Genomic DNA, 12,436 nt, shown 5'->3' on the forward strand with positions numbered 1-12,436 from the left:
ATATTTATGTATATACAAACACATGTGTGCAGACAATAGCAAATGATGAACAAAGAGGTTGTGACTTTGGAGGAGAGTAGAGAGGGGTCTATGGGAGGGTTTAGAGGGAGGAGAGGGAAGAGAGAGATGTAATTAAAATACATTCTCAAAAATAAACGAAAAAGCAAAAGGAAATCAAAGTAGAATTAATGAAAAGAAGAAGCAATGACCCTATCTGCAGATATGAGAAATCATCATACCCTTGTAGGATAATGAATGAGGGAACAGGATGCTCACTTAGAAGCTACTGTTGAAGCCTGGTTAGTGTCTGCCAGAAAATTCACATCTTTAAGCCCTGAGCCTCAGTGTGATGATATTTCAAGATAGTGTCTTTGAAGGATAAATCAAGTAAGGTTATAAGGTTGGAGCCCTGATCTAACTACATGTGCCCTTAGAAGGAGGTAGAGACACGAGGGACATATGTGCACAGAGAAGTAAACATGTAAGCACACAGAAAAGACAGCCATGGCACACACAAAAAAAGAAACCTCAGTTGCCTCATTGCAAAAGAACATCTCGTTCAAATCTGTCATCTATGTGTATGTTTAAATCTGATCTACCCAGCAAGACGTGGTACAGTCTCTAAGACAGACCCTCAGTGATTGCTGCCTCTTGGTATCCACATTCACATCCAGGGATTCATCTAGTGACTCTCTTTGAATAAAAAGCACAGATGGTTCCTTGATTTACAACGATAAACTCATTGCAAGTTGGGAATAGCATGAAGCTGAAATGCATTGAAAACACCCATCCTATTGAATGTCATCGCTCAGAACAATTGTATTGGCCTACAGATAGGAGAAATAATCCAACACAAAATGTATTTTATGATAAAAATGTCCAATAGCTCATGTAACACCACGGGGTGTGTGTATGTGTTCTCAATGTTACCACGAAGGTGAACATTCTAACACCCATAGCTGGGGAGTATCTGGAGAGCAACAGAGGTAGGGAGTACCCCCAAGGTGAGGTAGGCAAAGGCCCAGGGCTTCTATCCTGGTCATTCAATTGTTTTCCTCACCCTAAGAAAGTTTTAGAGCACTCCTATATGGAGGCCTATCTCAGAGGACCAAGAAAAAAAAAAAAAAAAAAAAGCAACACTTCGGTGAACTTGACATTGGATTCCCTTCAACCACAGTTAACCTTGAGGCTGAGAGCTCAGCTGTGACCCGTGAGACTCTCAACCAGAGGCAGCCAGTTCTTGTACCTGATCCTGAACCATGGAAACAGCTGGATAATACATGTTTGCTGTCTGTGACCACAAATATTAAAGTAATTTGTTGTGTGGTAAGAGACAGTGACACCCAACAGAGAGTAACATGTGGCAGAGCAATAAACACCACATCCACAAGACCCGGCTCAAATGGTTAGTGACTTTTCCGTGACTTCTTGCCCAGAGCAACCTTTGCCTCATCTGAACGCGACAGAGCTGTTCCCGTTGGTCATTTTGCACACTGGTGCCATCTCTTCCTTCCTCTCCTCTGTTTGTACTTTCAGTCATTGGAGGGTCATTCAGTCATTAAATTCCTTTTGGCCCTGTGTTTGGACAGAGCAGGTGTTTGGACAAATAGAGAAAGAAGCTGGTTTTGAGAGGTGAGAATTGTGCCAGACATGGGCTCTTCGCTCGTGTTTGGAAACTCGCTCGCTAATGAAGACTCGAGGAGCAAAATGGAGGCGGATGTTCAGTTTGGGAAGAATTGGGTTTTGTCTGTATCAAAATGAGGCTTCCGTGGCCAATCCTCCTTGCAACTTGTCTGTGGTGATTCCACCCCCCTTGTGGGCAGCCTAGCCTTGTTGGCAGTCGTGACCGGCGACAGACAGACAGACAGACCAGCTCTTGGACACTTGGGGGTCAGTTGAGAGGGAAGGAAGCCAATTATTTTCTCAGGCCCCCTTGTCTCACGTTTATTCTTTCTGCGCCTCTGCGGCCGGACTGGCTGAAGCCTGTTTCCTACACGTAGCCCCACTTATTAAAACACAAATCACACAAACCAAGTGTAAAGGGAAGAGGAAGGAAGGGCTGAAGAACAGAGTCACTGAGAGTTCAGGCTAAGAATAGAGAGGAACTCTGAGAGCTTCTTGGCTGTGGGACCTCCCGCGGGGACTTGGCAAGAGGCCAGGGCAGCTTTGTTTTTTCTAGGCTTTTACAAAGAAAGAGCTGGCCTGGGAGGCAGGAGACTAGGTACCAGGCTGGGCTCTGACAGGCCTCTCTTGGTGACCTTGGGTATGTCCTCCTTTCTAGGCCTCACTTCCTTGTTTGTAAAATGAAGGGGTTGGACTAGGCGCCAAGACTTTTAAAAACATTTATTTATTTTTATTTTATGGGTGTGGGTGTTCTGCCTGCCTATTTATAGTCACTATGTGCATGCAGTGCCTGTGGAGGCCAGAAGAGGGCATCAGATGCCCTGGAACTTGGGTTACAGAAAATCCTAAGCTGCCATGTGTGTGCTGGGAACCCAGTTTGTGTCCCCTGGAAGAACAGCCAAGGCTCTTCACTGCTGAGCTCTCTCTCCAATCCCTAGACAAGACTTCTAACCAATCCGGAGAAGAAACAGAGGAACAAAGAATGCATGCTGCCTGGACCAGGGTGGAGCACCCTGCCTTCTCACCCAACTATGCTTTCTTTGACCTAAACTTCCTCGAGTATAACATAAGCTGTGTGTTTGTTCCTCTGATCCTTCAGTCCACCATAAGCCTGCCTTGATGCTAGAGACACCATGGTGAGTCAGGAAGCTGTGTCCATGCAGCGTCCAGTTGGTTGGACCTGGAAGAAAGAAAGAAAAGATGAGCTGTAGCCAGTCATTGGGTGAAGAGGTAGTTGATGCCAGGCTAAGTACAATGAGGGAAGAATTACATGTCCTCAGTGAATGAGGAATCACTACACTCTCCATCAATTTCAAAGTCTATGTTCAATCTAGGAGGCAGAGAGAAACACATCTAAATCTAGTTTCTCTTACCCACCTTCCCTCAAATGGCACATCTAAACCAAGCAACAACCAGTCCATTGGCAATGTACTACGTGGATCAAGCATCTCCCCTTAGAGCTTACTGTAGTATGCAGAGGGACTCATAATTTGTCATGGCAATAAAACAATTTATGCAGGGTGGGGCAAGAGGGTGTACACACTTAATCCCAGCACTCAGGAGGCAGAGGCAGGTGGATCTCTGAGTTCAAGGCTGCCTGGACTACTTAGGGAGTTCCAGGACAGCCAGGGATACATAGTGAAACCCTGTCTCAAAAAAAAAAAAAAAAAAAAAAAAAAAAAAAAAAAAAATTATACCATTCTGTGATTGCAACTTTTGTGTTCCAAATACCCATGTTTGTAAGTTAAGAACTATGAGTGCTGGGAACCCAACCTGAGTCCATTCAACAATTGTAACACCTGACATACCCTAATTTTGGACCTTGTAATGTGAAACTATGAATTCCTCCTATACATGAAAGGTTCATGTGTATGTATAAGATCATACATAGAAATTTGGGGTTAGAAGGGCAACCAAAGAGATTTTCTTAGAAATAGACACTGAGAACTGTGATGGTATTGTGTTCTCCAAAATATTGTGCACCCTAATAAATTTATCTGGGGTCAGGGCACAGAACAGCCACTAGATACAGAGGCTAGAAAATGGTGGCATGCACGCCTTTAATCCTAGCATTCCAGAGGCAGAAATCCCTCTGGATCTCTGTGAGTTCAAGGCCACATTTGAAATAGCCAGGCATGGTGACACATGCCTTTAATCCCAAGAAGCGAGCCTTTAATCCCAGGGAGTGATGGCAGAAAGCATCCAGTCTGAGGAAACAGGATCAGCTGAGGAATTGGCAAGGTGAGGAAGCTGTGGTTTGTTCTGCTTTTCTGATCTTCCAGCATTCACCCCAATAACTGGCCTCAGGTGTGTTTTTATTAATAAGAACTTTTAAGATTCGTGCTGCAGAGAATGTCCCTGAAAGTTTACTGCATGGTTTTAGATAGATAAACATGAACAAGGACATCAGGATGCAAAGTCCTATTCTCTACTGCTAGACCCAACAGGTCCTTGGGACTTGTAGGAGATATTCCAAACCAGAGGTGACTAAGTCCAGGCTGCAGGGAGCAAAGCAAACCCCACTTTCTGTCAGGGAACAAAACTTCTCTTGATGATTGGCTCTGAATCCCTTGAATTAGGAGGCCTGCTTAATGATAAGCTTCCTGAATTCAGGCATCCACCTTGCTCCCAAGAACTGGTTTTGTAACTTATAAAATGGGGACATTAGATGATCCCAGACATCCCACTGAATGTTCAGAAGTATGGCCAAAAGTTGATGCTCTGTAAGAATTTATGTTTTATAATAAACTTGATGTTTACTACTATGATGTATGAGCAGTAAGACCTTAGGCATGTTCATTTTCTAAACATTTTCTAAACCTGCGATGTTCTTTTGAAATAATATTTACAAAAAACTGATGTCAGTACATAATTTTTGGAAGTAAAACACTTCACAATACCACATAATAATTGCTTACAGAGTGTATGACAAAGTTTTGACTACTGCAAACATGTTTGCATGATATCATGACTTTAATTAATGGCACTCAAACTTACATTTTGAAAGGATAGAATAGATAATTTTGTTATACTTAAACTATCATATTGTTAAAAACTAATGTAATATACTAAAAAGCATTGAAGTTTACACTTTCCATGCATCAGTCATGTGGTTCATGAACATATCTTTTGTTGTATTGTTTTGGATTTGTTTGTTTTTTATTTGGTTTGGTTTGATTTTTTTGACAGCCTAAGCCCCCTTCCCCAAATTCATGATGCTATGATGCTCCTGTCTTTGCTCAAGATTTATGATAGAAGGTATTGCCATCTGATTCAGCCATGAAGCATATTGTAATATTAATATATTCTCATCCCATGAGAACTTCTGGCCTCCTCTAAAGACAATTGTATTTTTGTCTTCTGAAAATAATCTGGATAGAGCAAATACCTCTTAAAATCTATTATACATTTTTATTTTAATGCAAATAGAAAGAAGTGCTATGCTGTTCTTTGCTCTTTTTTCTTACTTAATAGTGTGCCTCTTAGATGGTGTGTAACAGCCCAAGCACATTTACATCTTTCTTCTCACCCTATCTAGAATCCACCTAAGAACCTAGAGGCTTCTTTAATGAGTCCCCGTATTGATGAACAAGCTGATTGCTTCTAGTCTTTTACCAGAAAGCAATGCTGTAGTAAACATCCACTCACTTATGATCGTATGTATATGCACGAACCTTCATGTAAGGGATGAATTCAAAGTTACATGGTGCAAGGTCCAAAGTTAGGTTATGTCAGGTGTTACCACTGTTGAATGGACTTCCATAGAATCTATACCAATTTACACCCCTACCAGGAATTTATTCAATCATTGCTTTAATTCAACCAATATTTGAGTCATACATAATTCTAGGCCTTGGGGGACACAACAATTAAACAACAAAGACCTTTCCTATGGAACCTTTGTCTTGTGGGAGAGAGAGCAGAGGGAAAAGTGATGTATGTAGCAAATTAAGGGGCACCAAATTCCAGGACCAAAATAAAACAGAGAAAGCGCACAATAAGTGCTTAGCACAAAGCCTGACCATCAGAGATGGATCTCCAAGACCTACATGATGAAAGATGAGAACAAGACCAGCCAGCTATCCTGGGACCTCTGTCTGAGCGCTGTGGAGCCAACACTCCTCCTCCAATTAGTAAATGACAGGAGAAAAAAACCTGAGACATGGTCCTGCTAGGTTCCCCAGGTTGGTGTTGAACTCTGGGCTCATGTGGTCCTCTGCCTAAGCCTCTGAATAGCAGGGATTACAAACGTACCTCACCATGCCAGATGAGGTCAAGGTCTAAGTGGGTAGTTAGGGTTTGAAAAAAATCTAAGTTTCTACCTTCTCATCTGTGAAGCCAGACAATAATAGCACACACACCAGACCAGACTGTTGAAAGAATCCAGAGGGATTATGTAATTTATTATAAACAGCCTTATAGTGGACAGCACTGTGGCCCAGGGAAGGACAGTTTGGCCACAAGGGAGCAAGAGCCTGGGGAAATCAGCAACTGCAGAGCAACCAGAACCCAGGCCCCTGAGCCTGCACGCCATGTACTTGTGAAAACTCCAAGGAACCCCAAAGCACTAAGCTCTCACAAGCACAGGAAGGCAGAGAAGAGGGGGAAACTTGTAGAAGCAGGCTGCCTGACTCAGGCCTATGGCCGAGCCTGCTGGGCCTTACTCACAAGACATCCACTTCCAGGATGGTGCTCTCAGCCAAAGGCAACAAGCTCGCTGGCTGCCCTGGCCCATCTGCTCCAATGAGACTCTCCCAAAGCCTGGACTCCCATTGGGTTCATTCCAAAGAATCTCTTGGAGGGAAGATAAGCAGCTTTTGAGTCGCAGCTGTAGAAATACACAGGCCCAGAGGAGCACGCGCATCTGTTTGCCTGGGCGAGACTCTCAAGTGGGCCGAGGGTATGGCAGACATTGTCCCTCAACTCCCTGTGTGCCCTTGTCTTACCCAGTGACACCTTCTCTTCTGTCCGCAGTGAGATCCCTACCTCTTCTCTCTTCTCCTGCTCCCCAGAGCCCCGTCCTGGCCTGGGTTCTAACTCTCCTTCAATAAGAGACTCCTTCCTTTTCTCTTTGTACTTAACTCCAATATTTTTATTACCAAGAAGTGGTAAATAAAAATAGAAATATCTCCGCCCTGAGTGGAACATTATGTAATATACACATGTACCAAAATATCACCTGGTGCCCCATATATATGTACTATTCTACTGTGTCAATTAAATTTTAAAATAAAATATATACACACATACATAAACACAATAAATTTTCTTATAAAGAAAATTTCTTATAAGTAAAAAATAGGTGTGTTATAGCATCTGATCTAAAAAAGGTGATGATTCAAAACAATTTTTTTTGTTTTTTTTTGTTTTGAGACAGGGTCTCACTGGCTCTGTAGACCAAACCATCCTTGAACTCACAGAGATCTGCCTGCCTCTGCCTTCCAAGTCCTGGAATTAAAGGCCTGTGTCACCATGCCAAGCTTGTGATTCAAATTGGAGAACCCACCCTCAGAAGAACAAAAGGTGTTAGAGCATTGGCCAATACAGGATGAACTCTGTGGTATTTTTGTGGATTTACTGTTTCATTTTGCTTTGTTTTGGCTTTTTTTTTTTTCTTTTAATTTGGTCTTATCTGTCTTTTGCTCGTTTGCTTAGATTTTTGTTTTTTTATTTTATTTTATTTTTTATTTTAATTGTGTTTTTCCTGTTCCCGTTTCTGTTTCAACTCTGGGCAGTTACATTAACAGATGAACTTTTTTGCTGGTATCAGCCTCCCCAAAACTTTAAAACCCAATTATATATCTTTCAAGGAGGCACTCATATCCTTTTCTGTTTTTATTTGAGACAAGATCTCTTGTTCTTTAGCCCAGGCTGTCCTGAAATCTGACTCCTCCTGACTCAACCAACCAAGATCTGTGAGCACAACACCTCTAGAATCCATGTCCATTAACCTTATCCCTACTGACTTGAGCCTAGGGCACCCACAGGTGAGATCAGGCACTTGAGACTAATCTGTGACAATGATTAACTGCATCATTGTCCCTGTTGGAAAAACAGTATGAAGTCTAAATTTTTCTTCTTCAATTAATTGTTAGGCTGACAACAGACTTGAGTCTTAGTGCGTCGCAGGCATGGCAACATAAAAAGTAAATAGGTAGATGAATAAACAAATAAAGCAAGCAAGCAAACAAGCAGTTGGAGACCCTCAGCATCTTAGTTGGGGGGAAAAAGTAATCTAACAGAACACCGTTTTGTCCTACCTCCAGTCAGCACTGCTTTCGAGGGGACCAATATTATGAACATAGAAGCAAAAAAACCATAACAGGGCTGGAGAGATGGCTCAGAGGTTAAGAACACTGGCTGTTCTTCCAGAGGTCCTGAGTTCCATTCCCAGTACCCACATGGTGGCTCATAACCATCTGTAATGAGATCTGGCTCCCTCTTCTGGCCTGCAGGGATACATACAAACAGAACACTGTATACATAATAAATAAATAAATATTTTTTAAAAATCATAACATATTTGCAACAGAATTTAAGAGCACATCAAAAATATCATCCACCATGATCAAGTCGGCTTCATCATGCCAGAGATGTAGGGATGGTTCAACATTTATAAATCAATACATGTAATATTTCACATAAACAGACTAAAAGACAAAAAACACAGGATCATCTCATGAGATGCAGAAAAGGTCTTTGACAAAATCCAGACCCCTCCATGATAAAAGTCTTGGTGAGACAAGGGGTACCCCCTCAACATCATAAAGGCAATCTACAACAAGCCCACTGCAAGAATCAACCTAAATGGAGAGAAACTCAAAGTATTTTTACCAAAATCAAGAACAAGACAAGGTTGTCCACTCTCTCCATACCTATCCGATATAGTAGGTGAAGTCTTAGCTAGAGCCGTAAGACAACTGAAGGAGATCAAGGGGATGCTATTATACAAATAGGAAGGGGAGAAGCCAAAGTATCTTTATCTGTAGATCATATGATTTTAAACACAAAAGACCCTAAAAATAAAATCAACCAAGAATCTTCCATACTTCAGCAAAGTTACAGGTTACAAAATGAACAGACAATAATCAGTAGTAGCCTTCCTATAGACAATGACAAACATACTGAGGAAAAAATTAGAGAGACCTTTCAAAGTAGCCTCAAAAAAAACCTTTGTATGACTCTAACCAAGCAGGTGAGAAACTTGTATAATAAAAGCTCTAAGACATCTAAGAAAGAAATTGAAGATGGAAGGATCTCCCATGCTCATGAGTTAGTAGGATTAATTTTGTGGAAGGGCCATTCTACAAAAAGCAATCTTCAGATTGATGAGATCCTCATCAAAATTCCAATGTAATTCCTCACAAAAAAAAAAAAAAAAAAAAAAAAAAGCGCAAACAAAACATTTTCATTCATATGGAAACACACACAACCAACATGGCTAAAACAATACTGAATAACAATAATAACCCATTGGAGGTATCACTAACCCAGCTTTCAAGTTACAGTAATAAAAACAGCATGGGAATGTCATAAAAACAAGTAGGTTAATCAATGGAATCTAATTGAAGACCATTGTAAGCTCACACACCAATGGACACCTGATTTTGACACCGAAGCCAAAATACACACTGTCATTTAATGGATTGATTTGGCCATCCTGTTTGGGGTAAGATGACCTCTCAAAGGAGTTGTGATTTGTGTTTCCCTAAGGGCTAAAGATGTTGAACATGTGTTTCTCACATGAACGTTTCATCCTTTGAGAACCCTCAGCTTACCTCTGTGCTCCATTTTTCAGTTGGGTTCTTATTTTTCTTGCTGCTCGGGGGTTTTGTTTGTTTGTTTAGTTGTTTATGTATTTTAGATACTAACCCTTTCTCAGATGTAGAACTGGTAAAGATCTTCTCCCATTGCATTACGGAAGCTTTCCTGCTTTATGAGGTCCCGTTTATTAACTGTCAGTCTTAGAGCCTGTGCTATGTATGTTCTGTTCGGAAAGTCACTTCCTGTGCCAGTGAGGGAGCTTTGGCCAATACAGGATGAACTCCGTGGTATTTTTGTGGATTTACTGTTTCACTTCGCTTTGTTTTGGCTTTTTTTCTTTTTTTTAATTTGGTCTTGTCTTTTGCTTGTTTGCTTAGTTTTTTGGTTTTTTAAAATTTTTTGTGGGTTTTTTGTGTTTCTTGTTTTGTTGTTGTTTTGTTTTTTTTTGTTTTTTTAAGGGAGAGAGAAAGAACATAAACTTGAGTGGGTAGGGAGGTGGAGAGCATCTGGAGGAATTTGGGGAAGGGAAAATCACAATAAAATACGTTGTATTAACTTTTTTTCAATAATAAAAGAAGTTTCATGGGTAGGGGTTGTGGGCCTGGGAGGAGTTAGGGAGGGTATGAATATGATTAAAATATATTGTGTAAAATTCTCAGTGAATTAGCTGGGTAGTGGCAGTGCACGCCTTTAATCTCAACACTCAGGAGACAGAGGTAGGTGGGTCTCTGAGTTCGAGGCCAGCCTGTGTTAATCCCACTGATTGAGAATAAGACCACTATCACAATTTAAAACCAAATTTGAAGCGAATTTTATTTAAATATTGGTCAGGTTCCCAGGAGATGTCCCAGAATCAAGTATGGCAAGGGCATAAGAAGGAAAACCCATAATTCTTTGCATTTCCCATCAGGTCCAGTCAGGATAGGCAAATATTCTGACATATTTCCTGCCTTCATACCTCCTGCCCACATGTGATCAGGCACATCTGGTACAGATGGGTCAAACTTGTTTAGGGGAATGAAAACAAGTGACTTGTTATCTCCCATAAATAATAGTCTCCAGCATTTCAGGAACTATCTGCCCTTGGGCAAAGGGCTTGCAAATCAGAGACATTTTTGTTTTGTGGATCTCTAAATCATAGTAATTAAAACTTAAAATGTTACTTTGGCTGTCATGCATGGTCTACAGATCAAGTTCCAGGACAGTCATTGGGTACACAGAGAAACCCTGTCTAAAGAAAAAATTCTCAATGAATTAATAAAATAATATTTAAAAAACCAAGTACACAAGAAAAACTGTATCTGAAGAATACTTGGCTTATTCTAGACTTGAACTTAACAAAATTGCCCAAGATATTTGCCCTACTGTGACTAACCTTTACTTCCCAGTAAATGACTTGTCTGGGGTTGCTGAGATGGCTCAGTGGGGAAGGGTGCTTACTGACAAATCAGATGACCTGTGTTTGATCCTCAGAACCTACAGAAAGGTGGAAGGAGAGAACTCACTCCACAAAGTTCTGTTCTGACCCTCCACATGCAGGCAGTGGTATAGGTGCCCCCTGCTCCCATAAAAAAATAAAATAATAAAATAAAAGGTTTTAAAAAGGCTTGCCTCCAAAATTCAAATGGTTTGCACTGTGCTTGATTAAAACAAAACAAAACAAAACAACAAAAAAAAGGTGCCTTCTTTTGCACGCCACTTAAAAATGAACCTAAATTACTCTAAATTTTTTCCTTCATTTTTATGTGTGTATGGGTATTTTGTTTGCATGTGTGTCTCTGTGCATTACTTGTGTGCAGTATCTGCAGAGGCCAGAGAGGACATCAAATCCCCTGGGAGTGGAGTCACAGGTGGTGGTGAGCCACCTTATGGGTGTTGAGAAAATAGAACTCAAATCCTCTGGAAGAGTAGCCAGTGCTCTTGACACTGTGTTGTCCCGGGCCCCCAACAATTAGTTCAAATGGACAGACCTTTCCCTCCTCAAAGTAAAATTTAAAACACCCACCTTCCTCTACTTCTGGAAAATTCTTCTGAGGGTATTTAGAAACTTGTCCACCATTTTTTGAGACATACTGGCTAACTGGTCTATTTATTTATTTATTTATTTATTTATTTATTTATTTTCTATTATCAGCTTGATACAGTACAAATTTTTATCCTAATAGTGAAATGTTTCATTGAGGCTTGCCCAGTAATTGAGTAAAACCAAAACTTATTATAAGCCACAGTCATCCTAGGGTCCCCCTGCTATGTAGCCTCCCTGGTTCTGTGGGTTGCAGTCTGATTGTTCTTTGCTTTATATCTAGTATCCATTTATGAGTGAGTACATACCATGTTTGTCCTTCTGGGTTTGGCTTACCTCACTTAGGATGATATTTTCTAGTTCCATCCATTTGCCTGCAAATTTCATGCTGTCATTGTTTTTCTCTGCTGAGTAGTACTCCATCGTGTATATGTACCACATTTTCTTAATCCATTCTTCAGTTGACGGGCATCTAGGTTGTTTCTAGGTTCTGGCTATTACAAATAGTGCTGCTATGAACATAGTTGACCATGTATCTTTGTGGTATGACTGAGCGTTCCTTGGGTATATGCCCAAGAGTGGTATGGCTGGGTCTTGAGGTAGATCGATTCCCAATTTTCTGAGAAACTGCCATACTGATTTCCACAGTTGCTGTACAAGCTTGCATTCCCACCAGCAGTGGAGGAGAGTTCCCCTTGCTCCACATCCTCTCCAGCATAAGCTGTCTTCTGTGCTTTTGATCATAGCCATTCTAACAGGTGTAAAGTGGCATCTCAGAGTCGTTTTGATTTGCCTGGCTAACAGTTTTTAAACGTTACAATTGAAGCAGGAAACTTTGCCGGAACATGCAGCTCATTTGTGTAGAAAGAAAACCGTGATGGAGAGACCAAAAAAGAAAGGGGTGCCTATTAAGAACTTTCCACAGTGCTCCCAATGACACCATGAAAGAAAATACTGGTTCCTTTGTGTACAAAGCATGAGGAGAGGGTCACATGACTGAGCATGGACAATTAAATTAACCGTAAG

Source organism: Onychomys torridus, chromosome 18 (assembly GCF_903995425.1).
Source record: "Onychomys torridus chromosome 18, mOncTor1.1, whole genome shotgun sequence".
NCBI lineage: Eukaryota > Metazoa > Chordata > Mammalia > Rodentia > Cricetidae > Onychomys > Onychomys torridus.